This window comes from Marmota flaviventris, chromosome X, assembly GCF_047511675.1.
Source record: "Marmota flaviventris isolate mMarFla1 chromosome X, mMarFla1.hap1, whole genome shotgun sequence".
NCBI classification, from domain to species: domain Eukaryota; kingdom Metazoa; phylum Chordata; class Mammalia; order Rodentia; family Sciuridae; genus Marmota; species Marmota flaviventris.
The window spans coordinates 39,107,433-39,132,612 of NC_092518.1; the positions used below are offsets into that span (position 1 = coordinate 39,107,433).

At 39.8% G+C, this 25,180-nt stretch overlaps 1 protein-coding gene across 6 annotated transcripts in view; it reads left to right on the plus strand.

Annotated features, from left to right (window-relative positions):
- Positions 1 to 5,940: 5,940 nt before the first annotated feature.
- Positions 5,941 to 25,180, plus strand: part of Jade3 (jade family PHD finger 3) — a 140,178-nt gene continuing 120,938 nt past the window's right edge. For 3 of the 6 annotated variants that reach the window (XM_071606357.1, XM_071606362.1, XM_071606360.1), the window contains exons 1-2: positions 5,941 to 6,049; positions 18,316 to 18,397. The gene's annotated coding sequence lies outside the window, so the exon portion shown is untranslated. Of the gene's footprint in view, positions 6,050 to 13,579; positions 13,672 to 18,315; positions 18,398 to 25,180 lie in introns of all 6 variants that reach the window. The other 3 variants (XM_071606359.1, XM_071606361.1, XM_071606358.1) reach the window with 2 other exon arrangements.

Sequence of the window (25,180 nt, forward strand, 5' to 3'; positions counted from 1 at the left end):
ATTACCTTGAACAGCTAAAAGAGTTTTGAAACATAAGAATAAAATGAGAGGAATCACTCTACTCAAGGCTTATTATATAAGTAGAGCAATCAAGAGTGGTATTCAGGGCCTGGGAATATAGATAAGTTTTTAGAGTGTTTGGCTTGCATGCACAAAGCCCTGGATTCAATCCCCAGCACCACACACACACAAAAAAAAGAGTGGTATTCAGGGGCTGCGGTTGTGGCTCAGTGTTGTGGCTCAGTGGTGGAGCACTTGCCTAGAATGTGTGAGGCACTGGGTTGAATCCTCAACACAACATAAAAATAAATAAAATAAAGGCATTGTGTCCATCTAAAACTAAAAAAAAATAAATTTAACAAAAAGTGGTATCACAGAGGGATAGACGTACACATTAACAGAACAAAATAGAGATTCTAGAAATAGTCCTACAAATAGCTCAACACAAATACATGAAAATAATTTTGACAAAGGTGTAAAAGCAATTCAATGGAAGACAGACAATCATTGTATTTTATTTTGTGGTACTGGGGATTAAATCAGGGGTGTTCTACCATTGAGGCACATCCCCAATATTTTCTATTTTTTATACAGTGACAGGGTCTCATTAAGTCACAAAGGCTAGCTTGGAACTTGCAATCCTCCCACCTCTGCAGTCATTTTGTTTGAGTTACCAAATGTCTATAGGCAAAAATATGAACTTCTATCTCAGGTTCATGTCATATACAAAAACTAATTCAAAATGAATCATGGACTTAAATGCAAAATATAAAACTACAATCATTTTATTTATATGTTTAGGTAGTGGGTATTTAACCCAGAGGCACTTTATCATGGAGCTGCATCCTCAATCCTTTTGTGTGGAGGGTGGGGGGATAGGGAGATATTACTGGGGATTGAACTCAAGGCACTTTGCCACTAAGCTACATCCCCAGTCCTTTATTTTTAATTTTTATTTTGAGACAGAGTCTCACTAAATTGCTTAGGGCCTTGCTAAATTACTGAAGTTGACGTCGGACTTCAATCCTCCAGCTTCAGCCTCTAGAGTTGCTGGGATTCTAGGGATGCGACACCGTGCCTGGCTATCCGCCCCCACTCCACCCTTTTTAAAATTTTTATGTTGAGACAGGGTCTAGCTAAGTTGCCTAGGGCTGGCTAAATTGCTGAGGCTGGCCTCAACCTTGTGATCTTCCTGCCTCAGCTGCCCAAATTGCTGGGATTACAGGCATGTGGCACTACACCTGGCTTGACTCTACAATTGTTTTAGAAGGAAACACCTGAGATGAAAATTTCTTGGGCATGACATCAAAAGTATAATACAAGCCAGATGCAGTGGCACACACCTGTAATCCTAGCGACTCAGGAGGCTGAGGCAGGAGGATTGCAAGTTCAAAGCCAGTCTCAGCAACTTAGTGAGAACTTGTCTCTCAATTAAAAAAAAATAAAAGGGACTGGGGATGTGGCACAGTGCTTAAGTGTCTCTGCTTCAATCCCTAGTACCAAAAAAGAAAAAAAAAAAGTACAATACAGGGCTGGGATGTAGTTCTGCAGTAAAGTGCTTGCCTAGAATGCGCGGAGCCCTGGGTTCAAAGCGCAAAGCCCGCAGCTCAAAAAAAAAAAAAAAAAAAATACAATATAATACATAAATACAAAACTTAATAAATTGGATGCCCTCGAAATTCAAGATTTTAGGCCCCCCACAGTGGCACATGCCTGTAATCCCAACGACTCCAGAGGCTTCAGTAGGAAGATCAAAGTTTGAAGACAATTTAGTGAGGCCCTAAGCGATTTAGTGAGACCCGGTCACAACATAAAAGGTAAAAAGAGCTGGGGATGTACCTCAGTGGTAAAGCACACCTCGCCTCAATCCCCAGTACTCCACCCATGCAAAATTAAAAATTTTGGTTTGCAACATCTCTTATTAGTGAAATAAGCCAATATGCCACAGTGAATTTCATATGCAGAAGCTACACCAAAATAAGGGGGAAAAAAGGGACGGAGGAATCCCAGGTAAATAGAAGGAATATTAGGGGAGTAGAGGAAGGGGATTGAGGGGGAAGGGAGTAAGGATGGAATGAATTTGACCAAATTATGCTGTGTACATATGTGAATATGCCACAGTGAATTTCAACTTTATGACTGTCTATAAAGCACTGATTTAAAAAAAAAAACTATAAATAAATAAAAGGGAGACTAGTAGAGTATAGGAAGGAGAACAGGGGAAGGAGGAGGGGACAGAAGGGAAAGAGGAAGGACTAGGGACTAAAGTAGGGCAAACTATATTCCATGTGTGTATGATTATGTCAAAATGAACCACATTATTATGTATAACTATAGTGCACTAATAAAAACATTTTTTTAAAAAAAGAAAATGAAAAGAGGCTGGGAATGTGGCTCTGTGGTAGAGTGCTTGCCTACCATGCCGAGGCCTTGTGTTAGATCCAAAGCACTGCAAAAAAAAGGGAGGGGGGAGGTGGAGGGTAAAGAAGAAAAGACCAGCTGCCAGACTGGGAAAAACATTTTCAGATCACATATCTGACAGGGGACTTGTAATGAGAATATAAAGAATTTTCAAAACTTAACAGTAAGAAAAAATCCAATTAGAAAAATGGGCAAAAGACTAGTCTTCCTTTTTATTACAGGCATGTGCCACTCTGGGGGCCTAAAATCTTGAATTTCGAGGACATCCAATTTATCAAGGTTTGTATTTATGTATTGCACTTTTTTTTTTTTTTTTTGAGCTGTGGATTGAACCCAGGGCGCTGCACATTGAACCCAGGGCTCCGGGCAATCTAGGCAAGCATTTTACTGCAGAACTACATCCCAGCCCTGTATTGTACTTTTTTTCTTTTTTGGTACTAGGGATTGAAGCAGAGACACTTAAGCACTGTGCCACATCCCCAGTCCCTTTTATTTTTTTTTAATTGAGAGACAAGTTCTCACTAAGTTGCTGAGACTGGCTTTGAACTTGCAATCCTCCTGCCTCAGCCTCCTGAGTCGCTAGGATTACAGGTGTGTGCCACTGCATCTGGCTTGTATTATACTTTTGATGTCATGCCCAAGAAATTTTCATCTCAGGTGTTTCCTTCTAAAACAATTGTAGAGTCAAGCCAGGTGTAGTGCCACATGCCTGTAATCCCAGCAACTTGGGCAGCTGAGGCAAGAGGATCACAAATGAGCAGACATTTCACCAAAGAGAATATACAGATGGCAAACAAGCACATGCAAAGATGTTCAATATCAATAGGCATTAAGGAAAAGCTATTTAAAATGAGCTATCACCACACATCTATCAGAATGGCTAAAAGAAAAATATAGTGACAACACCAAATGCTGACAAAGATGTGAAAAAATTTATCTCTTATACATTGCTGGTGAGAATACAAAATGGAACAGCCAATCTGGAGAAGTTTGGCAGTTTCTTATAACAGTAAACATATATTTGTTAACCAACCATCTAACACTAAATGTACACTTGTCATCTGGTCCAGCAATTGTATTCTTGGGCATTTGTCACAGATAAATTAAAACTTATATTTACACAAAAACCTCTAGTTGAATGTTCCTAGTAGTTTTATTCCTAATGGGCAAAAATTGGAAACACCCCAAATATCCTTCAGTGGGTTAACGATGATACTGTGGTACATACATACCAAAGAATACCATTCAGCAATTGAAAGGAATGAACTATTAGAACATGCAAAAACTTAGGTGAATCTCAAGAAAATTTTGCTGAGTGCAAAAAAGCAGATTTGAAAAAGCATGCTTCCGTGAGGGTGGGGTTGTGGCTCAGCGGTAGAGCACTCGCCTGGCACGTGTCAGGCCCTGGGTTCGATCCTCAGCATCACATATCAATCAATAAATAAAGGTATTGTGTCAACTACAACTAAAAAATATTTTTTAAAAAGCATGCTTCCATTTATGTAATATTCTTGAAATGAAAAATTTTAGAGATGGTGAACATGTTAGAGGTTGCCAGGGATTGAATAGGAAAAAGTGGTGAGTGTAACAATAAAGGATAGCAGGAGAAATCTTCATGGTAAAGGAACAGTTGATTGTGGTGGTCATGTGAATTTACACATGATAAAATTGCATAGAACTATGTACACAGATTCAGAAATGAGTGCATGTAAAATTGGTGAAATATGAATAAACTCTGGAATAATAATTTGTCAGATTTTGATATTGTATGATAGTTCATACATATAAGACTAATAGTACCACTAATACTAATATTACTAATTACTAATAATAATACTAATAATACTAATATTACTAATTACTAATACTAATGTAATGCTAATACTACCACCAGGGACTGTTGTAGGTCAGTGGTAGAGCGCTTGCCTTGCATGGGTGAGGCACTGGGTTCTATTCCTAGCACCACATAAAAATAAATAAATAAAAGTATTAAAAAATGGGAATGTTTATTTAAAAAAATAAATACCACTTGGAGAAACTGAGTAATGGGCACATGGGACCTCTCTAATATTTTTTACAAGTACCATCAAATCTATAATTATTTCAGAATAAATTAAGTATAACAAAGGGAGGTAAGTCTGAAGGATTATGAATATTTTAGAACTCTCACATTTACCTATTATGTAATAGAACTATATCTTTAATATGGAAAATAGCCAAAATACAAAAAGCCTACATTATTGTTTATCCTAGAAATGTAAATGAAAATGAGTATATGAGTTCATCATAATTGAATATGGTACATTTCCAAACCCAGAAAGCTAAATAAAAAGGTTTGTTGCTAACCATTTATATCAGTCAGTATTCAATCAAAGGACCAGAACCAGTTACAAATTACACACACACACACACACACACACACGCACACACACTTCTCATTCATTTGTTCATTCACTTGAAGCTGCTGTCTTAGACCCTTGCGATGCTGGCTAAGCAAACACTAAATTTGCAAGGTATTTAGTCAGGAAGGAAAGATCATGGAGGAGACTGGAACCAATGGGCACAGACCAAAAATCATGATAGGTGAACTTTCTCTCTTACATTCTCAGAAACCTCAGGTTTTCCAACTGATTCAGTCAGACTCATCTAGATCATCCAGGATAACCTTCCTTTAAATCAACTGATTAGGAGCTTTATGAAGTCATCAAAGCACTGCCCCAGCAATGCCTAGATTAATGTTTGAGTGCATAACCGGGAGTTGTAGGGTAACCAACTTGACACCAAAAAAGCCACACAACATCATAAACCATTTGTGCTTGCAACTGGATAAAAGTATTGTTAACAGCCACCTTGGCTTTATTATTATAGGTTCTTCAGGCATAAACGATGTAAATCAATAGTGGTCGTCAAGTTCATATATAAAGAGTTCCACTTATAGAACTTTAGAGTTGGAAGGGGCCACGAAAAGCTTGGTTTGTATTTCGACACAGCCAAGACGCCTCCACCTGGTCCTCTCTAGCGCCTCATGGGGCAAGGGTTCCTAGGGGCGGCAGCGCGCCCAGCAGGAGGGGAGGGGAACCCACCTGGAGAAAAGCGTCGCGGGTGCGGGAGCTCTAAGTGGGCGGAGCGTCGAAGCCGGTGGCTTGGAGACGGCGCCCAGCCCGCCAGAAGAGCGCGCGGCGGGCAGACGGCGGGGAGCCAGTCGGGTACTGCGAGTGCGGCCGGCGGTGAGGCAGGCGGGGAGTGGTTGGGGGAGGAAGGAAAGGGAAGAGGCGGAGCGTGGGAGCGCACAGTGTCAGGAATACAATAGTGCTCCGCGCCGCCTCAGCCGCCGCCGCCGCTGCCGCCGCCGCCCAACCGCCTGCCCAGGGCTGAGGCCTGACGGGCCAGGCGGGCGAGGGGCGAGGGCCGAGGGCACGAGCTGAGGAGAGGGGGGCGGCCCTGGCGGATCAGGCGGCCGGGGCGGGAGGGCGGGGGTGAGGAGGGGATTAGGGGGCAGGTGCGAGGGAGGGAAAAGAAGAAAGCAGGCGGTCAGGGGGGCGGTTACCACCCCTGCCCGACTAGCCCAGCACATTGCAGGGGGCCCCCGTGTGGAGCCGGGAAGGATCCGCGATTTAGCTGCGTGAAGGTAGGCGCCACAGGCCAGACGCGGCGCAAGCGAGGTTGGGGGCGCGACGTCGCGCCGGGTAGGCAGCGGGAGTGGCGGCCTCGCGGAGTGGGAAGCGGGCGGCGCGGAGCGCAGTGTCCCTGCTCTCCGTGTCCCGGCACGGCCTCGCTGAGCTTTAGATCGCTCTGGCTTTACATAGCGGTCGCCTCTGGCGTCCTCAGAGCTTTCGGGCCAAGAACGTGTGTGGGCTGAGGTAAAGTGCCTGGTGGCCTCTTTACTGGTCAGGGCAATGCCTGGTGGCCCAGGCTGGGGGCGGGGGCGGACACGCGAGCTCGGTATAGCTCCCGGCTACACCGGGAAAGAATTGAGCGCCATAACTGTTGCGGCTGTTCCCTCCGGTGCCCTCTCTTGGCGTCCCCTCCCACCCTGTCCTCTGCATGGTATCGGGGCTCAAGGGGGCAGACTCGTGGCGGGAGGGCTTGCTCTGTCGGCCGCCCAGGGTCGGATGCTCTGGAGAGCGAGGGCGCGTCCCGGCCGTTTCAGCACCGGGGGGCGGGAAGAACTGAGTGCATGGAGAGGGAAGGATTGAGGTGCGGGGAGCGGCCAGGCACCTCAGGGAGTCTGGGTGCCAACCGAGCGGGAGCGTGGGCTCCCTGGCCGGCGAACTTTCCCTTCTTCAGTCATTGTTCGGACGCTGCGACTCCGCAGCTGCCGAGCGCTCAGCGGTCCCGGGGGTGGGAAAATCAATTGTAAGGGCTTTGCAAGTTACGGGGAAATTTTCCCACCGCCGGGTAAGGCAGAGTTGTTAACTTTTTTGCCCAGTTCTCGAGTTCGTTTTATCCCCTCTTCTGTAGGGACCAGAGTTCTATTCTTTTCTTTCTCCTGCAATCTTTTTCTCCCACTTTTTAGAACAGAGCCGTTGCTTCCAGTTAAGTCTGGCTTTAAATTGCACAGGGCAACCTGTGTTTAATATTTGAGAAGGAAAGGGGGGCGGGATCTCTAGTGAGTGAATGTAAGTGATGGTATGTGGAGGCATGTTTAAAAGTTTATATCGCTATGCAGGTCTGGGACGAATGTAGCTCCTAGGTATTTGTCAAGAAACTTGTTTGGCCGCTCCTTTGGCTTTCTGAGTTGCCAGGAAATCGGTGGCCTCAGATGTGCTCGAGGACTTTAATTTTTCCCCCCTACTCCTGTTAGATGCGTACATCTGTAAAGCTGAGAATGAGATCCCCGCTCCCCCCTCCCCTTCACGGTCTGATTGTATAAAAAATCAAAACCGTGTTGACAGTGATTCCAATGGCCTGGAGGGGAAGGCGACCTCATTCCCTGTATTCAGTCTGATAAAGATAACTGCTTCTCTCTAAAGCAGGGGGGAAAAATTTAGGGAAAAACTGGTTGCACAACATTGTCGTTCAGTTTAAGCAAACCAGAATCAACTTTCCCAGAGTAGTTCACCTCTTAAATACCTTCCCTGCAGCCACTTCTCATCCACCTGGGGGTTGGGGGATGGGGGGCAGATGAGAACAGAGTCGGCTGAACAAAGCGCATTTTTAGTTTAATATTTTCATATCTGGAGATAACTGGGAATGCGGGTTCCAGCCTTCCTAACCTTCTAGCAGGATAGTTCTTGTGCTTTTATAGCATCGTGTGATTGAAAATAGATTTTTCTTATTTTGCCTAGGAGTATTCTACCTCCATAACATACCATTTTCTCTTTCATTTAAAGTGAATTTTGTTCTGGAGTGGTGGCACACCTTGTAACCCCAGCGACTCAGGAGGCTGAAATGGGAGGATCACGAGTTCCAGGCCAGCCTTAGCAACTTAGCAAGGCCCTCAGCAACTTAGTGAGATCCTTTTTATTTTGAGACAGTCTCACTAAGTTGCTGAGGTTGGCTTTGAAGTTGTGATCCTTCCTGCTTCATCCTCCTAACCCCCTGGGATTACAGACATTATATACCCAGCTCTTTAATAAGGTTTATCTTTTCTTTCTTGTGTTCCACCAATTTTTAACAACCCATTTCTCTTCTAAACTACATAAAGCCATCTCTTCTTTATTACTTCCCTGGAACTAAGCAAGCATCTTGTTGGGGGAAAGAGTTGCGGGAAGAGTCAGGAAGCATCATGCATCAGGTGTTTTTGAAGATATGCTCTCTTTAACAAGCCTTGATCAGGGGTGCAGAGAATCAGAGTAAAAATGACGTTGAGGGGGCTTGGGTTGTGGCTCAGTGGTAGAACGCTCACTTAGCATGCGAGGCCCTGGGTTCAATCCTCAGCACCACATAAAAATAAATAAACAAAATAAAGGTATTGTGTCCAACTACAGCTAAAAAATAAATATTTTTAAAAATGAGATTGAACATTACCATGGTGCATAATGTATCTACCTTCTCATGGAGCTTGTACAACACAGGAGCTAAGAAAAATAGAAGTCACATGCTAACTTACATTTGAGAAAATCTTGGGCTGAAGATGTGTCTCAGCAATAGAGCACTTGCCTAGTGTATACAAGGCCTTGGGTTTGATCTCTAGCACTGCAAAGTAATGAAGAAGAAAAAAAGAAAACCTCTCATTGGGAATAATTTGCTATGAACTTTATTTACATTATTTTGTAGGTGAGAGGTGGGTGTTTGGTGATCCATATCTGACACTGTCCTGGCAATTTCTTTTCTTCTTCTGGTGCTGAGAACTGAACTCTGGGCCCAGTGCATGCTAGGCAAGCATTCTACTATTGAGCTTCATCCCCAGCTCTGGAACTCTCCTGAAACTGGGACACAGGAATGGCTCACAAGTTTCTGTTGTTCCAGTTACAGTATCTGAGAAAGCTAAAGCATTCTGGTTTGTAGGTTGGGAAGGATCTGGCATGAGTGGTTAGAAGTTTTGAATTAGATGTTGCTGTCAAGTGGTCATTACAGAGCTAGTAATACTGCTTTGAGTTTTCTGTTTTCTACAATCTTTGTGAATTCCCCATGGTTATTTTTGCTTCCTCCCTATAGGTGTTTCCATAGACAGTAACAACAAAGCTCTTGCCACTGTCTCTGTGCTTATGTTGGGCAAGAAAGAAGGGTCCTGGGAAAAAAACATGCCTGATCCCTTAGCTAGGCTTGGGAAAAGGAAGGTAAGAACTCAGAGGGCTGTCCCTCTGAGGATGATGACAGGCCCCTGAGGGTCCTGGGGGGTTCTAGTATGCCTTAAAGAAAATAATTGGCCTGGTATGGGGAAATTGTACTGGGGTTTTGACCAATAGGAAACACCTGTGAGTTCATAAATACTTGAAAGTAGCAATAATTTAATTTCTGTTCCAACCCAGAAGTCATGGTTATGCCCTGCTACTCAAGGAGCTCCTTTCTCTTGATACTGCCTGATAGACATGAGACTGGAATGTGTTTTTGAAACAGTTAATAAGAGAATATGGTACCAGCATGGCCAATACACTGGACCTTGTGTGCTGGAATTTCCTGGGAAATTTATTAATATTATCCTTTTTTAGATTTTAAAAACAATTTTTGATAAAACATTATAATTACAAAAATGTTGCAAGATTGGTACAAAAAACTTACTGTATTCCCTTTACCCAAGGTCACCCGTTATCAGCAGTTGATTTTATTTGCTTTGTCAATTGCTGTTTCTTTTCCCCAATCATTTGAGAGTAACCATTGAGAGATTGGTACTTGTCAAGGCCATCCTATTGTGAAGTGTCTCAGATGCAAACACCAGGTATAGCAGAGTATTGGTATTGGGGCAGGGCCCTAGAGCTATGAAGTACACATTTGTAAATCATGTGGAATCTCTGGTGCTAGATATAGAAATCATTATCGGTTGTAAAAGTGTTTAAGATTAAACCCCCCTTTTCTCACCATTTTTATCAAGTTTCTTCCTAACTATGCCAAATTTTAATATTGTTGTGAAAATTTACTCCTCAACTTTGCAGTCATAATATATTCTCTAACAATTTAATTTAATTCATTCAACAAACAAGTATTGGGTGCATTCTATTTGCTAGGGGTAAAAGAGGTGAAAAATATTCTTCCTCTTAAGAGCTCAGTATCCAATGGAAAGAAAGTAAGGAATCTTCTCATAGTTAGGGAGAGGAGTGTTCTACTGAAGGGGTTCCTAAGGGTGCTGGGAATACCAGCGTGTTTAAGGATCTGAAGAGTCGATATCTGGGAGTCATTTGAATGGACATGAATATGAAGATATGTCTTCATTGAGGCCCACTGCTCTTAGATGATGAGGTTCATGTGTTTTGGAAGCCTTTGGTATCATCCATCCATCCCAGGCTGTGGCCTCAGGCCAAGTTGGAATGGAATCCTTGTTCTACCTTTGATCTTGACTAGTTATTTAACTTTGCCTTAGTTTCTTCATCTTCTAAACCACATCTCTGAATTTAACATTGCCTTAGTTTCTTCGTCTGCTAAACCACATCTCTGAATTTAACATTGCCTTAGTTTCTTCGTCTGCTAAACCGCATCTCTGAAGGTGGTAGTGAGAATTAATTGAGGTAATAGATGCTCCATAAACATTCATCTCATCTTCCCTTTAAAAATGGCATATGTGGGGGAAATCGCATGAAAAATATTAGGCATTAAGGTGGGATCCAAGAGAGTGTTTCTATTTTTTCAACAAATAAATGTTTTAATTGCTATTGTACTAGGTGAAATGATGGAGATTATTGTATGGGATAATAACAGCAGCAGCAATGATTTGTTAATCATTTCCTTTGTGCTAATCACATAGGTTATGTCACTGAGGTGTGAGGCTTAGAAAGGTGAAGCAGAGATACTTTGTCCAAGGTCACACAGTAAGAAAGAGGTAGAATTCCTCTGTGAGGCACACTAACAAGGTGTCCTTGGAGCCTCAAGAATGAGCAGGGGGGCTGAGGTTGTGACTCAGAGGTAGAGCACTTGCCTTGCATGTGTGGGGCACTGGGTTTGATCCTCATCACCACATAAATAAATAAAATAAAGGTATTCTGTCCATCTACAACTAAATATTAAAGAAGAAAAAAAAGAATGATCAGGAATAAGCAAGGTAAAAGGTAGAGAGAAGGAATTGCTAGGCAAATGGAATAGCAAGTGTTGTGAGGACACGCAGGTGGGAAAGAGACATGGAAAGGACCCAGAGAGGTTTGGCTAGGACCTAGAGAAAGAGATGAGATAGGCAAGGGAAGATTGACAGGGCCTTATGGGACCTCATTATGAAGCTGTGTTTTATTCCAAGGACAAGGGGAGGCTGCTGAAGATGTTTTTCACTTTTTTTAAAAACCACATGATATGTGTGTGTTTAATCCAGAAAAGCATGTGGTGAGACCTAAACAAAAATGGTTTAAGTAATTCATTTCTTTGGTGTCGCACCTTGTGAGCCAATGGAGGCAAAGTTTCTGGCCCAAATGTGTAGGTTGTAAGAAGTTTTTGTTTGTTTGTTTTTAGTACAAGTGATTTAACCCAGAGGTGCTTTACCACTGAGCCAAATTCAGACCCCTTTTTTATTATTAATTTTTGAGACACGGTCTCACTGAATTGCCGAGGGCCTCACTAAGTTGCTGAGGCTGGCTTCCAAATTGCAATCCTCCTCCTTTAGTCTCCCAAGTCTCTGGGATTACAGGCATGCACTGCCACACCTAGCTTAAATTTTTTTTAGTGTCCACCATGGACATGGCTAAAATGCTGTGTTTTTAGAAGAAGCTGGTCCTTCTGTATGCTTCTAGAAAGAGGTTTAATTAGGCTTATATAGCAGATGCTTTTTAGGCTACATTAAGGGAGTTTTTTCAGCTTTCACTAAGCCCCTGTCAAATGGGTTAAAAAAATGTAATTGGGAGAAAAAGGAATTCCTGGAAACCTGAGTTGTTGTTCAGTGTTAGAAATGTTAGTATAAGACTTTGGTTTAAATATATCATGATAAAGATACTTCAGTGACTAAATGGAAATTTGTCATGTTTTTTGTTTTTTGTATGTGTGCCATCTGTGATGGCAGACAGCACATTTGTGAGAATCTGGGAAGACTTAAGCATTTTTTCAATACTTACATATTTATTTATTCTCATCCAGGTACTAGAGTTTTTTGTTTTGTTTTGTTTTTGTGGTACTAGGGATTGAACCCAGAAGTGCTTTACCACACTGATTCCCAGTCCTTTTTATTTTTATTTTTTTATTTTGAAACAGGTTCTTGGAAAGTTGGTAGGCCGACCTTGAACTTGCAATTTTCCTGTCTCCTCCCGAGTCACTGGGTTTGCACCCAGCCCAGATACTGGAGGTTTTTGTATTTGAAACTATTTATCAGGTATAGAGTAAACTGCATGGCAGAAATACCAGTGTTCTCTTCCCCTTGCCATATGTACTGAGCCACAAACATATTTCCTTTTTTTTTTTTTTTGTACCAGGAATTGAACCCCAGGGGTGCTTAAACCAATGAGCAATATCCCTATCCTTTTTTAATTTTTTTTTTTTTTACTTTGAGACAACAAACAAATTTACTTTTAGCTTTTTAGGTGAAGAGGGTGGTTAGTTGGTGGCTGGATGATCTAGAATGGCTTTGCTCACACATCTGATGGTTAGAAGGCTGGTTGGTCTCAGTAGGAGTTCCTAAACTAAAGTTACTTATCTCTGCTCCACATGGTCCCCTCTAGCTGGTTTGTTAACATTGCTAGTCTCAAAGAGTAGCAAGTGAGAGCAAGCACCAGTATACAAGTACTTTTCAAGTGTCTGCTTTTGTCAAGTTTGCCATTGTTCCATCAGCTAAAGCACACAAGTGCTTCCCTGGCCAAGCCCAGAGTCATTGCAGGAGGGGACCATTCAAAGGTAGGGATACAAGAAGATGCATAAAAACCTGGGGCCAGTATTACAGTAATGAATAATAATTAATAATGTTAGATCTCAACTTTTGATAAATCTTATTAAATACCCATTTCTGAATTTTAGTGATTTCTAGCAACTAAGTAATATGATCGTGCCATTAGTAACACATTCTCTTCTACCAAGCATGAAGCAGAGTGATCGTTTTTCTAGGAGAATGCCAAAGGGAGACAGTGTGGTTTTCTTTTGTTTTTGTTTTTTGACAGTGTGATATTGAACATAAATATTCTTTTTTAAAATTTTTTTTTACATTTTGATGGTCCTTTATTTTATTCATTTATTTATATGTGGCGCTGAGAATTGAAACCAGTGCCTTACACATGGTAGGCAAGCACTCTACCACTGAGCCACAACCCTACCCCCGAACATAAATATTCTTATATGAGTGGCTAAACTGCTCACTAATCTTGTGTAGCTATTATCAAAAGAACCTCTGGGTTTCCTCAACCCCCATTCAACCTTTATCACAAAAATCCTAGTGTAATAAAGTAGATTTTGTAGTTAAGAAAAAAGATGTACAATTTGGGAATCAACTACCAACTAACAGATGAGAGAAAACATTTTCAAACTCTCTTTGAAACCTTTATGTATTTTAGAATTTTTTATCTAAGAAATCCTTCTTTGGGCATTGTAATAACAACAAAGGAATCTCTGTAGATATGTTGTATTTGGTCAAGATTTTAAAATTTTCTCGTGGTTGCAGTGAAGAATCCAGCATTGTACTGTGAAGTCAGTGGCCAGGAACCACCAATTTGGGGCATCAGCTTTTGACCTTTGCTCATGAAGATCTCAGAGGTAACATTCTTCACATAACTAACATAGACTTTACAACAGCTGGAGGCCTGAAATGTATTACATAAAGATGCAATTGAATCCTACAAAGGACATGTAGGAAAGTTGAATACAAGGCTCATTTTATGCAGCTTAGAGGTGTACATTCTTCCAGAAAATTACCTGGTGATAGAATCTTAGCTTTTCTATTTCCTCCTAGGATAAAAATTAAAAATTAAAAATCCCTGACATTTTAAAAGTCAGTGACTTGGAAAGAGCCATCAAAATTTATAAACATGAATATCATTTGACCCAGCAAATACCTGTAGAAATTTATTCAACAGATACTTCCATATTAATTGAAATATTGCTTATAATAGCAATATTGCTTGTAATACCCCAGTGGAGTATCACACTGATATTGCATGATCTCCTGGAGTACAGAGTGAGAAAAAGCAAGAAACAGTATGTATTGTAGGCCACATTTATGTGAAATAAATAGTGAATGAGGGCAATAATATATATTTTTAATTTTTAATATTTATTTATTTATTTATTTATTTGTGGTGTTGGGGATTGAACCCAGGGCCTTGTGCATGCGAGGCAAGCGCTTTGCCAACTGAACTAACTGAGCTGTATCTCCAGCCCATACATTTTTAAATATATAGACAAATTTTTTTCTGGAAGAGCATTCAAGACACTGATGATTTGGGGGCATGCATGGCCAGGGAGTGGATGGTACATAAACTTTTATGCATACCTTTTGAATTTTAAGCTATGTGGATATATTTCCCTATTTGAAAAATTAATATTTTTTGGTACCTGGGATTGAACCCAGAGGCATTCAACTACTGAGCCACATCCCTAGCCCTTTTTTTATATTTTATTTTTAGACAGGGTCTTGCTAAGTTGCTTAGGGCCTCACGAAATTACTAAGACTAGCTTTGAATTTGCTATCCTCCTACCTCAGCCTCCTGAGCCACTAGGATAACAAGCATACACCACTGTGTTTGGCTAAATGGTTTTGTTTTTTCATTGTTGTTGGGTTTGTTTTTTTTTTTTTTGGTTCTGAGCCATATCCCCTTTTTATTTTTTTATTTTGAGACAGGTTCTCTCACTAGTTGCTTAGGGCCTTGCTAAATTGCTGAGGTTAACTTTGAACTTGTAATCCTCCTATCTCAGCCTCCTGAGCCGCTGGAATTACAGTCACACACCACCATGCCCAGCTAAATATTTTTTTAAATAGCATATGGTATTGACAATGTGAATTTGCATGGACTCCTTCCAAAATTGACTGGGTCAGAGCTATTCCTGCACAAAAAATATTTCCATCCCCCCCACCAGAAATGCCTCATAGAGATATACTTCTGATTTTTTGTTTTGTATTTTGGTGTTACTGGGGATTGAAATCTGGGCTTTGTTCATGCTAGGCAAGTGCTTTACTACTTAACCATAACTCAAGTCCTAACACACTATCTTAATTACTATAGCTTTATAGTCTTTAAATCAAGTAATATCAGTATTCGGGCTTTCTTTTTCTTTTTCAGAATTATAGTAGTGAGAGAGAACCACTTGTTCCATTCTTAGAAAGCCTTCCATCCTTCATCATTAAGTATAATGTTGGCTGTTGAGATTTTTTTTTGTTGTTTTGGTTTGGTAAAGAAAACAGTTAACCTAGTAGGCTAGGCTTGAGGCTGCTAACTTTACAAGGCCTGCTTGCAAGATAGTCCTTTGATGAGTACATGGAAAATTAGTTTTTCTAACATTTTAAAATAAAAGGTTATATTCTACATTAATTTATTCTCTTTTTTAGTTGTAGACAGACACAATACCTTTATTTTTTTTAATGTGGTGCTGAGGATCGAACCCAGTGCCTCACACATGCAAGGCAAATGCTCTACCAATTCAGCTATAACCCCAGCCCCCATTTATTATTTTTTCCGTGCTCATTAATTTTGTTCATGCCAGTTTCCCATCTTGCCTGATGAATTTCCATCAGCATTTCTTTTAGAGCAGGTCTGAAGGCAGTAAATTATGTTTTTGTTTGTATGAGAAAGTTTTCATTTTTCTTCACTTTGGAGGACATTTTGTAGGATATAGAGTTCTATGTTGGCAAGTTTTTCCCCACCTTTGAACATATTACTCCATTATTGCATGGTTTTTCATGAGAAGTCTGCTATAATTCTGAATCCTTGTTTCTTTCTAGCTAATGTGTCTTTTTTTTCCTCTGGCTACCTTTAAGAGTTTCTTTTTGTCTTTGATTTTCAGCAGCTTGAATATGATATGCCTAGGTGGCTTTAAAAACTTATTTTCATATTTATCCTACTTGGCACTCTGAACTTCTTAAACATCTGGTTTCTTATCTGTCACTAATTTTGCAAAGTTCTTAGCCATTGATTTCTCCAATAATTCTCCTGTCCTGTTGTTTTCCTCCTTCTATGATTCCAATTACAGATTTGTTCTTGTCCCATAGTTCTTCAATGCTGTTTATTTTTTCACTCTTGTCTCTTTTTGTTCTAATTTTTATTGACTTGATCTTGGCTGTACACTTGAGCCCATTATATATGTGTGTGTGTGTATGTGTGTGTGTGTATAATTTTTTAGTTGTAGTTGGATACAATACATTTATTTATTTATTTATTTATTTATTTATGTGGTGCTGAGGATGGAACCCAGCACCTTGCACGTGCTAGGCGAGTGCTCTACCACTAGGCCACAACCCCAGTCCCCCATTTTTTAACTCTGTATTTTATTTCTAGTATTTCCATTTGATCTTTGTTACAAGTTTGCTAAAATTATCTGTCTGGTCTTAACATATCATACTTTTTATTTTTGGTACCAAGGATCAGGGATTGAACTCGGGGACACATCCTCAGCCTTTTTATTTTTTAATTTGAGATAGGGTCTCACCAATTTTCTTCAGGTCTCACTAAGTTTCTGAGGCTGGCCTTGAACTTAGGATCCTCCTGCCTTAACCTCCCGAGTTGCTGGGATTACAGGCATATGCCACTGCACCTGGCTTTGCTTTTTCCATTAAAGTCTTTAATATATAAACATAATTCTTTTAAATTTCTTTTTTTTAAAGAGAGAGAGAGAATTTTAATATTTATTTTTAATTTTTGGCGGACACAACATCTTTGTTTGTATGTGGATCGAACCTGGGCCGCACGCATGCCAGGCGAGCGCGCTACCGCTTGAGCCAAATCCCCAGCCCCAATTCTTTTAAATTTCATTTCCAGTAGTCCCAAATATCTGCATCATGCTGAGTTTGTATCTGATGATTGTTTTGTCACTTGGAGTATTTTTTATCCTTTTATTATGCTTTTTTTTTATAAACATACTAAAAGCTAACCATAGGCAGGAGATGCTGAGGTAAATGTTCTATATGTTTGGAGAAGAACATGGGTTCCTTTTACCTAGGCCTTTAGTGTGAAGATTTGTGTTAATGTAGTCAGAAATTGGCCTTTTTTCAATGTTTATTTTTGCTATGGGCACCAGAGATTTCCAGTACCTCTAGTGATAACTTCATTTTGACTCTTTCGTGGCTTTGGGTTTTTCCTTTGTGCTACATCATAAGAGCTACCTTATACAACTCACCCAATCGTGTTCTGCTATTCTTATCCAGGTAGCTGATTTGCCAAGTGGTGATTGGTAGGGGAGGAAAGAGTTCTCTGATGATCTGATTAAGCCTGTTACTTAGGCAAAACCTGGGTCTTACAAGATTTCTTATTCTTCCTCCAGAGATGAAGAAGCTTTTTTTTCTTTTCCCCCTGGTTCCTTTCCCCCAAGCTGCAGTGGGTATCCACCAGTGTTCTTAAGCTATAGGTCTTAAAGCCCTTCCCCTGAGGATTAAGCCTTTGGTTCTGTGCCAGAGATAAAGAAAAAGGGGTTCATTGGATTTCTCAGTGAGTGCTGATTTCCTCAGCCCACCAGTACTACCATGAGAGCATTCTGTAAGAATTTTCACTTATCCTCACTGTGAGAGCCTGGCACAATTCCTGAGGAAAAGCTCACAAGAAGGTGGAAACCTCCCTTTATGGAACTCAGGAGCTTCATACTCTGGCCTCTAGTAATTTGTCAGAATTTCTAGTTTAATATTTACAGGCTTGTATGCTCGAATCTGTCTCCTTTCAGGCCCCTGTCTCTCCAGATACCAGGATAGTGGTTTGTTCTGTGACCTTAGTTCTCTGATAGTTCCAAGGAAAGTAGTTCCTTTCTAGTTTGTCTAGTTTCTTTCTTGTTGTAAGGGAGAAAATGTTGGCTTTCCAGGGCTTTACATGTCTGACCTGAAATCTGAGTCCTAAAATTTTCAACTGCATTACTGTCTAATGTAGTGTATGACACGCAGAAACTCAATACAGATTAGTTTTTTTTCCCTTTTTTACTCTTTTTCTTGCCCTGTTGAATTTTGTGGTTTTATGGCTTAGGGAGCCAGTAATAATTGATTTTGGTTTGGGTTCTACCTGTTTTAGGCTTTAAAACCTCCACACCACTGGCATTATGTTGTGTTTGTCTTGCTGTCTTCCAAATTTCTGTGTCTGCCATTGTAATTATTGAGCATGTCATTAGCACTTAGTAATTTCCTCATTCAAAATTAAAGCATGATTTAGTCTGTCTAGATTATAAGTTTTGTTAGTGATCATTTGTCATTTTTCTCCATATTACCAGGTACAATACAGTTCAGCAAACATTGGTTGAATGCCCCCTATGAGCAAGACATTAGGTTTGAGTAGAATACGAGCCTGACCTGGTAAGTAGAGTAACTAAGACTTCCAAGGACAATGGAAGGCCTGTGGAAGGAAAGATGTTGCAATTTGCAACCATTTCAATCTATAAGGATTTAAAAATCCTTTTAATTATTCTATTTTAAATTATACTAATGATACATGAATGCATTCTACTAAAAATTTTAAAATTATAGTAAGAACCATGGATGTTCTTGACATCCTCATTCTTTCACATAACTCCTCCCTAGGATTAATGTTGTACTTATATTTGTTTTACTATACAAATTGCTATATGAAATATCATACCATCTAACAATTTAGTAAAATAATTTTATTTTTAAGGAAATAAACATCCAAATTTATTTAACTTTTGGGGAATGTTTATTTATTTAAAGAGATGACTCTTGACATTTAATTTGAGTTGTGATTTGATAATGATGTTTTGTTTCTTATCATAGTGTACCTATTTTAATTTAATACCCTATATAGGTGGAATTGTTATAGTAAATACATAAATTAATATTGACTTAAAATAAAATGACCTATTGACTTTTTAAAAAAATATACAGTAAATTGGAATTTTGTGGTTCTGTGTTTTTTAACACATAGATAGATCAGAGTAGCCATCACTACAGTCAATGTACAGACAGTTCCATTACCCCCAAACACTCCTTTGTGCTAGTTCTTTATTTTTTTCCCTTTTGGTACCGGGGATTGAACCCAGGGCTACTTAACCACTAGCCTAGGGCATCACTGCTAAGGCTGGCTTTGAACTCAAGATCCTCTTGAGCCAATTGGGACTACAGGCATGTGCCACCACACTTGGCTTGTGCTAATTCTTTAGTCACAGTCTTTTCCCACTTCAACTGTTTCCTTATGGCTTCTTCTCTGCACCACTGACATTCCAACATTTACATTCACCTGAAACCTTTCTTCACAACAGAAACATCCTTCCCTCTTTGTCCCACCAATCCTGCCTGTGCCAGTTCTTCAGTTCTGCAAATTCTATTTCAGCAAGAGACCCTCCCTTCCCCTGTCCCAAACACCACTGTTTTGGGCTCCATCCTTTACTCCATATTCCTCCATTAAATCCTGTCCTTTCTTTACTTTTGGTGCTTAGGGGTTGAACCCAGGAATGGTTTACCACTGAACTGTATCTCCAGATTTTTGTATTTTTTTTTTTTATTTTGAGACAGGAACTTGCCAAGTTGCCAAGGCTGGCCTCAAACTTGGAATCCTCTTGCCTCAGCCTCACAAGTTGCTAGGATTACAGGCATGCATCACCATGTCCAGCAAATCCTGTCTTATCTATTCACTTTGATACCTAATGCCATATTTCCTTACTCTGAGCAATTTCATACACAAATGATTTGCAGTTATATGACTAAACTGCCACTTGCAGAGTTGTAAGAACCCTCAAGTTCTCTACATCTTATCTCCCACAAATACATGAAGGAGAATTGCTGCATACTATTCAATTAATGAGCAAACATTACAAAACTGAACTGATAAGAAAAGAAGGATGTATAGGTTCCTCGTTGCACATACTGGATTTGATCCACTGCCTACTATTTAATTAACAAACCAAACAATATTTTTTATGTTGTGTGAAAAATTACATGTAATGTGTTCTAATGGCCACATAAGTCCTATGGGGAGAAAAAAACAGTTGGAAAAGAAATATGCATTTGGCAGACTGTCAAAAAGAAAACTATTGCTTTGCCATGTTGCCACTGTGAAAAATATAGCTATATGTTCTACCTGAGCAGTGTGACTTCACAGTAGATTGCAAGCAACTTTACCCTGGCTCCATCATGGTTTCTAGCTTTCCCAATGTGATTCCTTATCCACTTAAAATGTTAAAGAACATCAGGAATTTTGTTTTTTCAAATATAGACAAACCTTTGACTGTAAACAACAATATCCTGCTTGTCTCATCTTACACAGGAGAGGTAGGAATGTGTTTATCCGTGTTATAAGCCCAAATTTAGCTCTTTCTAAGATAACTAACTTAAATCTAGAAGAAACTTTTCATGATACTAAATAAATGAACCTATAGGGCTCCAGTTCTGTTCTTTAGTCCCTTAAGGAAAATCCATGTAGGTACTTGCCTTTAGGAAGACTGTCTAGCAGTGATCTCAGTACCACCACACTCCAGTTATAATTCAACTTCCTTTCATACTATTGTCCATAAAGATGCAGTCTCTAAAGTCCTCTCCTCTTCCTTATACTCCTATTACCACCCCTGCCACTAGCTACCACCAAACTCTAACTGCTCACTGCACATTACGGTAGTATCCCTACTTCTGAGAGCCTGGTAGTGAAAGTCCCCACACACCCAATTATAATCTTTCTACCATCATTACCTATTATTTCTCAAATCCTCTTTTCTACTCACTCCATCCAAATGTGCATTCTCTAAAGTCTAAACATATCATGAGTCATCATGCTCCTCTGTACCACCTCTGTCTAGTGTTCTCCACATTCCTCTGGGTTTGTTCCATCCTGGATGTTCCTCAAAAGCTCATCTTTTTCACCTCAGTGATTCCAAACACCCCTGAAGCTCCACAGTACGAAATTTACTCAATACTCATTTACCCAAATGGGATGGTGTGATAAGAGTAATGTTGTTTGTAATTGGCCACAATGTTGTTTAATTTTTGTAGCACAACTTTTTGCAGTGTGACTTTGCAGCTCCCATCAAGAGATGGAGATGGGCATGGTGGCGCATGCCTGTAATCCCAGTGGCTTGGGAGGCTAAGGCAAGAGGATTGCGAGTTCCAAGCCAGCCTCAGCAACTTAGTGAGGTGCTAAGAAACTCAGTGAGCCCCTGTCTCTAAATAAAATACAAAAAAATGGCTGGGAGCTGGGGTTGTAGCTCAGTGGTAGAGCACTTGCCTAGCATGTGGGAGGCACTGGGTTCGATCCTCAGCACTGCATATAAATAAATAAATAAAGATCCATCAACAATGGATAAAAATATTTTTTAAAAAGAGCTAGGGATGTGGCTTAGTGGGTTAAGTGCCCCTGAGTTCAATCCTCAATACAAAGAGAGAGAGAGAGAGGAGGAGGGAGGGGGGGGGAGGGAATCTGTTTCTCTACTCTTTGAATCTGGGATGTTCTCATGTTTTCATTTGGCCAACAAAATGCAGTGTGAGTTACTATGGGTGACTTCTGAGCTTAGGTCTAAAGTCTTATAGCTTCCCTCTTGCTCCCTGGGAACCCTGAAGCAACTAGGCCTGGCTAGCAAAAGAGATGATGTGAAGAGAGGCTCAGTCAACAGTCAACCATCAGACATATGACTAAGACCATCTCAGATCATTTAGCCCCATTCACATTGTAACATGACTGTCACTGCATGACGGATGCTAGGAAAGATGAATAGAACACCCACCCAGCTGATTCTAGCCCAAATTGCTACCCACAGAATTATAAGCAAATAAAATGGTTGCTATTTTAAGCCACTAAATTTGGGGGTGATTTAAAGATCAATAAATAACTAAAAGGTCAGGGTTTGTACTCTCATATCCACAGGCTCAGAGAGGGCATGCACACAGCAAGTTTTCAGTAAAAGATTGTTGTGGATCACTGTCATTGTGGTGTCACTCCTGACTTTGCTTGAGAGACAACCAAGCTTCTCAATTCTCATGTCTCTCCCTCCCTCTCACAACAATTCAAAGCTTGACCTCATTAGATTTTTCCATAACACCTTGCAGTTCTTCTTTGTTCAATTGGATTAACATTTATGCATTTGCCCCCATCATAGCCCCATGACAGTTCATACCCCTCTGTCAGGTCCATGTTGTATCCCTCCTACTTAACCTGATTCACTAACCCTGTGGAGTAAATCCATTGACTTCCTCAATGTTGTAAAAGCCGTTTCCAGCCTCCCAATTGTCCATCATCACTCTGAACTCTCACTACCTGAATCACATGTGTTTATAATTACCATGAACCTTAGAGATTGTTTGGAACGATCCCTTCCAGTTATTGCATTAGCAGTGCCCACCCAGGTGAGAAATAATAAATGACTTACTCAAGGTCACATGATGGTAATGTCATGACTAGAATCCACATCTCATGGAGATTATTGCCTAGTAGATTGCTTATTTGTTTTCTTCCCTCACTTGCCTGGTTCATGTGTATGAAGCTGTATCAGTGATTACATCATGGAAGCTCTTTGGAGATGGGCATAATACCTTTTATTTCTGCCTTTTCACACTCACCTGCTTATCCCCAAAGACTAATAAGTGACTACTAGATGCATTAATAGCCAATAAATACTTGTTCATGAATTGACCTTTAAATAGCAATTGTGCTTGGAACTCTTCTATGTCTTACTTGTGGTGATAATTACAACTATATACATTTGTCAAAATTTGAACTGTACATTAAAAAGGGTAAATTATACTGTATGTAAATTTTTTTGTACCAGGGATTTAACCTAAGGGTGCTTAAAAACCACTGAGCCACATTCCCAGACCTTATTATTATTTTTTTTTTTTTTGAGACAAGGTTTTGGTAAGTTGTTTAGGGCCTCTGCAAGTTGCTGAGGCTGGCTTTGAATTCACAATCCTCCTGCCTCAGCCTCCCAAGTCATTAGGATTAGAGGCATTGCAACAATGACTGGTTTGCTGTATATAAATTGTTTTAAATTAAGATATAATTCAAAGCAATCATGCATGAGAAATTTCATTTATTTGATAAATGTGGCTAAATATATAGGTAACTTGGTACTGTACATAATGGGCAGTCATTAATGTTAGTTTCCTTCTTTCTTATATACAAATGCTTCATGATCACCTCTCTAGGCTGCTAACAAAAGCATTCTTGTCCTAGGAGATAGCTGGATCTCAGATGTCTTCTAAGATTCTATGATTGTTTTAAAGGGTAAATAACTGTCTTAGAATGCTTGTGTAAAGTAAAAATATATAAGCATAACCATACTATTCTAAAAATAAACCCTATTAACATTAATCATTTAAAATAAGACAAAAGGATAACTGAAGGTTTTTAAAGTGTCATACACAAGCATTGGCTGAGAGGCCCACCTGCATTATTAGTTCTCTAGGGGACTGAATCACATTGTTTGGCTCATTGTTCCTAATTGAGTGTGGTCTAGAGTATTTTTGTTTGTTTTTGTTTGAACTGGGAATCAAACTTGGGGCACTTTACCATTGTGCTATATCACCAGCCCTTTTTTAAAATATATTTTATTTTGAGATAGGATCTTGCCCATATGCTGAGGCTGGCCTCAAACTTGTGATCCTCCTACCTCAGCCTCCTGAGTTGCTGGTATTTCAGGTGTGCAGCACTGCACCCAGTAGGGTCTAGTCTTTTCTAAGTAACATAGTTAATTTATAGATTTTTTTTCTCTGGTAAAGATGCCAAACATTCTGTTTGGTAGAAGAAATAATCTGAAAGACTTCAGATGACCTTTCCCATAGAGCACACTTTTCTATCTAGTTTACCAATCTATTCTAGCATTCTTACTTTCAGGGCTTATGTGACCAAGTCTCTCAAACATTCTTTGAATCAGCTTTACATCCTGTTGATTCTCTCATTAATAAGTTAAATAAATCTTTGATATGTGTTCATGCTCTGTTTGTATATGAGTTATGTTTTTTTTATTTTGAAAATTATATTTTGATACCAAAGCAGCCTACAACATTTCATGTAGTTCAATCCCCATCCTTCACAAAGTCCCTGAAATCCATTACTGGATTGCTATTTTTTAAAAAATTTTTTTAGTTATACATTGACACAATATCTTTATTTTGTTTATTTTTATGTGGTGCTGAGGATCAAACCCGGGGTCTGCCACGTGCGAGGCGAGCACTCTACCACTGAGCCACAACCCCAGCCCCTTGGATTGCTATTTTTTATGCTATGCCAGATCCTTGGAATCCCTTTGTGGTTATACTAGTATCTGAAGAGGTCTTCACAGGAAAAGACTAGATACCTCTGCAGGTACTCGGAAACACTGCAGAAAGACTTTCTGGAACTACTCACAAAATGTGAAACTAATGTCCCTTCCCATCATGTTCCTATGACCCATCATGTTCCTATGATATCTTTAAGCTGAGAGGTTGACATGAAGAAACCTTTGTCTTAGGAGATTCAGAGCAGACAGATTCACATGGGGCCCTTCTTTCTTGTCAAACACTAGTCCTATAATCCACTTTTGCTAGTAATGGTCATAAAATAACTATACTGTAGCAATAAAAATTGATAAACTACCACCTGCCTTAAAAATCTAATAACTTTGGCAAAATATACTGCAGCTTGTGATATAGCCTCCTTTTCCCTGACAGGTTTTATTTTAATATTTTTCACACTAAATAGCATAATCTAATCAACAGATTCAGAAAATGCCCAGTGTGTTTTGGGCACTGTGCTTGGCCTTGTGTACCCTACTTTCCCTAATCCCAAACAGACTCCTCTAGTATTCTTTAAATCATTAATTTGCAGTTGTCTGAATAAAAACAGAAAAGAGCCCAAATATAAGCTTGCAGTGTGCTCTGTCAGCACCCAAAGGACTCAATGGAATCAAGCAAAAGTGCGAATCTCTTTTTTTAAATATTTTTTTTAGTTGTTGATAGACCTTTATTTTATTTATTTATTTATTTATACGTGGTGCTGAGAATTGAACTGAGTACCTCACACATGCCAGGCAAGTGCGCTACCACTGAGCCACAACCCTAGCCCTGTGAATCTCTCTTACATTAATAAAAACCTTAATTATCTATATGACCATCGAATGTATTAAATATGTGCAAATCTGAAAAATTCTGAGAAACAAGAAA